Below are 5,722 nucleotides of genomic sequence, written 5' to 3' on the forward strand. Positions count from 1 at the left end.
TTCTTCTGATTGGTCTCTTGCTCCTTCTCTCTCTCTCTCTCTCTCTCTCTCTCTCTCTCTCTCTCTCTCTCTCTGAGGGGAGGGGGGTGTGTAATCTCACTTTGTTAACCAGACTTGTAGCAATCCTCTGCCTTAGTCTATTACTTGAATTATGGGTATGAATCAACACAACTCAGTTTTCATTTCCCTGATCTTAGTTGATGGACTTTTGTTAAAAACAACAAAGACAATGATGTATTCAGTGAATGGTAGCATTGTTGTGAGAGATGGGAGTTGGGAGAGAAGGGTTTAGAATACTGTCATCGCTGTTTGCACACCTTGCAAAACAGGGTAATGTCCGAAGGTGGATTAGACTAATTGTAAATATACTCTAACTTTAGGATGACATTCCCCTCCCCTCAAAAGGACAGCTTCTCTTTAAAAAACAATGAAAAACACAAAAAGAGAACTTTAAAGGTATTGGTCCCCGCCCTGTTTGCATTCTATTTAGCAGGTTTGGGTAGTATATTTCTGCCTAAAACATCTGTCTGTGAATTTTTATAATTTGTTTTTAAGTCTTCTCAATGACCATCCATGTTTAGAAGTCACTGGGCTATCAGTTCAGTGCTCTGACTAATTAAATGTAATCCTAAGAAAACTTTTAAATTCATATACAAAAGTTGCAGGATATTAAATATGAGTGGAGAGTTTTAAAGAACGGGAGATTCTTTTGTTTTGACAGTAAAATATTAAATACTAAAAGCAAGTTAGCTTTTGTTGGGAAACCTTTTCTCATATTCATAATTCCCGAATTTTAGCTATTTTGCTACTTAATGTTGATTGAATCTCTATAAAGTGACAAAATATAAAGTGTCCTAAGGTTTACTAGTCCTATATTCAATATATCTCTAAAGAGAAATAAAGATTTATAAGTGGCTTTAGTGCCTAATGATTATTTTCCCAATGTATTCATAATTTTTGTGATAAATCCAATAGTTTTGATAAATACATCTATTCTAATGGAATATTCAAAGTTAAGCCTTCTCATTAGAAGCTTCAAAAGTAAACAGTATAGATAGATGTAAATCTATTCTAATAGCTTTGTTAGGCTGTAATTCATATGCCATATCACTCACCTAATCTGTTCAAGTCTGTGATCTGTGATACATTCAGCCCTGGGCAGCCAGCACTACATTCTAGAGTATTTCTATCGCTCAGAAATATCCTGTGTACCTAGAAGCAGTCACTCCTCTTCTTATGCCAATTTCCTAGGCATGAGTAACCATCAATCTTGTTTTCAGCCTCAAAAATTTTGTCTATTCTGGGAGCTAAGGAGATGGCCCAGCAGTTAAGAGCACTGGATACTCTTCGAGAGATCCCAAGTTCAGTTCCCAGCACCTACAAGGTGGCTCACAACTGTCTGTAATTTCTCGTAGACATACATGCAAATAGAGCACTCATGTATATTAAATAAGTAAGTCTAAAAAAAGTGTTTTGGATATTTCTTATAAGTGGAATCATATGATACATAGTTTTTGTGCCTGGCTTTATTTAAGGGTCATCTATATAATATATATCTACACTTCATTTTTTTTTAAGTCAATGAATAACATTTCTTTGGATGGGTATTTTGCATTATGTTAATCTTTTTTGTTAGTTGATGGACAGGTGAAATTGTTTCTACCTTTAGACTATTAAAATGTTGCTATGAGTGTTCCTATGCACATTTTTGTATTGACATGCAGTGGGTGAGATTTTCAGTTTCTTTCTGACTTTTCTAACTTTTTTTTTTTTTTTTTTTCTCCCCTGAGACAGGGTTTCTCTGTGTAGCCCTGGCTGTCCTGGAACTCACTTTGTAGACCAGGCTGGCCTCGAACTCAGAAATCCGCCTTTCTCTTTCTCCAGAGTGCTGGGATTAAAGGCGTGCGCCACCACGCCTGGCGACTTTTCTAACTTTTATATGTTAACTATCCTGGTGGGTAGTGAAGTAGTATTTGTTGTGAGTTTGACTTGCATTTTATTGATGGTGACTGGTGTTGGACATCATTTCATGTGCTTATTGTCCATTTTGCATTCTTTTTGGAAAATGTTTATTTAGATCCAGTGCTCATTATGCTATTCATTTTTTCATTCTTAGAAAAAAATAAAAACCCTGAGGAATTTATTTTCAAGGAGTCAGGATGTATTCCAGCTCACTGTTAAGAGGGTGCAGTGCTTTGCACCACTGCCTGTAAACTTGTGACGAGGAAATACACGGTAGAGCTGTGTATTAGAGAAAGCTGCTTACTTCAGGACATTCAGGAAGCCAGAGGAAGAGAGGAACGTGGGATCCTGTCTTGGGGATATTCACCCAGTGACCCAGTTCCCTCCACTGGGCTCCACCTCCTAAGGGTTTTTGTCATCTTCCAGAAGTGCCATAGGCTGATGCCCTCACCTCAGATGTGTGTCAACCGCCATATGGATGCTGGGAATTAGACCACCGCAGGTCCTGTGAAAGAGTAAGCTGCTCTTTCCCCTCTAGCCCCTGAGTATTCAGGCAGTGAAAGAAACAAACTTCATTAGATAAGTCTTTTTTGTTTTCTTATTACCATTGTTAAGATGAGTTTCCTTTTTCCTTTTCCTCTCTTCCCCTCCCTCCCTCCCTCCCTCCCTCCCTCCCTCCCTCCCTCCCTCCCCCCCCCTTCTACCCTCTTCTCCTTCTATCTTTCTAGACAGTTTCTCTGTGAACCCCTGGCTGTCCTAAAACTCACTTTGTAGACCAGGCTGGCCTCAAACTCAGAAATCCCCATGCCTCAACCTCCCTACTGCTGAGATTAAAGGTATGAGAGCCCAGCTGAATTTTCAAGTCATAACCAGAATATTAATTTTACTTTGAGATTCAATTATTTATCTTTAGATTGAAAAACCACAGAAATTAATGTGTGTTATCATTCTGGTCAGAACATCTGAACAAATTATTTGTTTTAAAAACTGGAATTTTACTTTTACCTAAGGTTAAGAAATAATAGTTATTTTAATGACAATATTAATAAGTTAATATTATTTATTAATAAATAAATAGTAATATTCATTTATTTTCTTAGAGATTCAACCTTACAACTGCTGTTGGCTGTTTAAAAAAATTTTTTTTAAGTCCAGGCTTTGCAAAAAAGAAAATGTATAGGGCTTTTGGCAGTATGCAAATTGAGTTTCATAGTTACTAAAAGTCAAAGTAGTTACTAATTTCTTTTGAATAACAATTAAGTTAAATGGCAGTATAGGGCTTTTGGCAGTATGAAAATTGAGTTTCATAGTTACTAAAAGTCAAAGTAGTTACTGATTTCTTTTGTATAACAATTAAGTTAAATGAGCTTTTATGTATTATTTCAACAACTTTGTAGTATAATTATTAAAGAATAGTTGTAATATACTTTTCTGTTACAATTGTTCAACCTAGAAAGAGACCTTAATTCACTTCATTCTAATTTCCTTACAAAAAGAGGAAGATACAAGGACATTATAAGTATTTTAATTGTTAGCATTTGAAAGGAATTATTATAAGAATGTAAGATAAGAATGTAACAATTTTCTAACATGTTCAGTTGCAGGTCCTCTTTCTTCCAAGGCCTTCCAAGGTTTATTCTGGCTCTCAGGAAGGTATGATGGCAGGAGTGTGAGAGTGCTCATCTGTGTTCACAGTGGGGAAGCAGAGAGAGGGGTGGGTCTGTGTCTTTGTTGTTTTCTGGGGTCCCCAGCCTGTAGGCCTTCTCGGCTCAGTTGAAAACAACCTCCAAAGACATACTCTGTCAAGTTATGGAGTGGAGTGGAGTGGACTGAGATACAATGTGTCTCACACTCCAGGCTGACTCTGCATAGTTTTACATCTCACATTTGGTAGTTTGTCTCTTGTTTTTGTACCGCCATTACTTTTATCTTAGTGGATTTTTGTTTTTGTTTTTGTTTTTTTTTTACTGTTCTCTTTTATGTCCCTTATTGTTTTCTACACAGTTTTAAAGATTACTTTCTCCGTAGTAGTTATCCTTCTCCATCTGACAGTGGGATTATTGGGATTAGCTCCTATGTAGTTTTAGTGTATAATTTTGGTCAGCTGTGTGTCACTCTCTTCTTACTTTGTACTGTTGCCATCATACAAAGTACGTCTTTTTACCTTAAACCCCTCAACATGATTTTTATAATTATGACTTTATGCTCTTATCTCTTAAATGACATAGAACAGGTAGAGACTAAAGTGTAATTTTTTTTTGTGGCTTTAGTTCTTTGAAATATTAGTAGTAACTGGCCTTGAAGCCTTTGCCCAGTAAGTTCTGTGGCTAGCGTACATCAGGTACAGTTTCTCTGAAGTCCTTTTTTACTACCTACAGTAAGACCATATTGTTTTCTTTGATAACTGGACATTTTCAAGTTGGTAGAAGTTTTTTCGTTTTGTTTTTAAGATTTACTTATTTTTTTGTATATGAGTACACTGTCGCTGTCTTCAGACACACTAGAAGAGTGCATCGTCAGATCCCATTACAGATGCTTGTGGGCTCCCATGTGGTTGCTGGGAACTGAATTCAGGATCTTTGGAGGAGTGACCAGTGCTCTTAACTGCTGAGCCATCAATCCAGCCTCCCCCACCACCTTTTAAAAAAGATTTATTTATTTCATTTATTATGAGTACACTGTAGTTCTCTTCAGATAGACCAGCAGAGGACATAAGATCCCATTACAGATGGTTATAAGCTTCTGTGTGGTTGTTGGAATTGAACTCAGGACCTCTGGAAGAACAGTCTTACCCACTGAGCCATCTATCTCTCCAGCCCCGGTAGCAATTTTTTTAAGTCAGGTTTTCCACACCTTCAGTGTTTATTTTTGTTTGTTGTTTTTATTTCTTTAGTAATTTTGCTGGCTGGTAGTTGTAGTCTCCATTCTTAGAACTCTGTACGGCTAGCCTAAAACAGTTAATGATTGACCAGCTATTTTCTTTTTAAAGGCTTTGAGCTAAGTTTTCTCTAAGCTTTTAAAAGATGTTTTTACTTGTTTGAGAATTTCATGCAACATATTTCCATCATATTATTTCCTCTTTTCCAGCTCCTCTCAGATCACTCCCACCTGCCCACATACAAACCCAACCATGTGCTCTTTCTTTCTCTCAAAATAACTATAACAAACCCCACAAAATACATGGACTTGGATCTGTATTGACCACTTACTCCAGAGTGTGAGGCCTGCCTTGGACTGTGGTTGATATACCCAGTGTCATTGCATTGAAGAAAACTGACTATCCCTCCTCAGCCAGCAGCTATCAATTAGAAATGTCCTTTTGGCTAGGAGTGGATACTAAAATTTTAATCACAAAATAAGTATGCTAGGAAATGTATATATTAATTAGCCTTATTTAATCATCTTACAATATATACATATCAAAACATACTCTATAAAATTATTGTTTTTATTATAAACTATACCCTAGTAAAATTTCTGGAGACAAAGAAATAAATGTTTCCTGATCCACATGTCACCTAGAAAGAGCTAATATCCTAAGTCTGTACGAATTCAAAACCATTTACTAGATTAAAATACTTTAATTTTTATTAATTTTGCAAAAATATTCTTAAAAGATTGCTCTCTTTGTCACATCTTTTAGTGTAGAGTAGCAGACAGGTTTCTGGACTGAAGGCAAGGTTCTTCACTAGACTGCAACTCTGTAGTACTGCTTCTCCAGCTGCACACTAGACTGCAACTCTGTAGTACTGCTTCTCCA

General features: G+C 36.5%; 1 protein-coding gene across 6 annotated transcripts in view; it reads left to right on the forward strand.

Annotated features, from left to right (window-relative positions):
* Positions 1–5,722, forward strand: part of Rev3l (REV3 like, DNA directed polymerase zeta catalytic subunit) — a 159,074-nt gene that overhangs the window by 44,030 nt on the left and 109,322 nt on the right. The window contains exon 1 of one of the 6 annotated variants that reach the window (XM_029542502.1): positions 3,565–3,615. The exons of the other annotated variants lie outside the window; for them this stretch is intronic. The gene's annotated coding sequence lies outside the window, so the exon portion shown is untranslated. Of the gene's footprint in view, positions 1–3,564; positions 3,616–5,722 lie in introns of those variants that run through there. 6 annotated transcript variants of the gene reach the window in all.

Source organism: Mus pahari, chromosome 9 (assembly GCF_900095145.1).
Source record: "Mus pahari chromosome 9, PAHARI_EIJ_v1.1, whole genome shotgun sequence".
Lineage (NCBI taxonomy): Eukaryota > Metazoa > Chordata > Mammalia > Rodentia > Muridae > Mus > Mus pahari.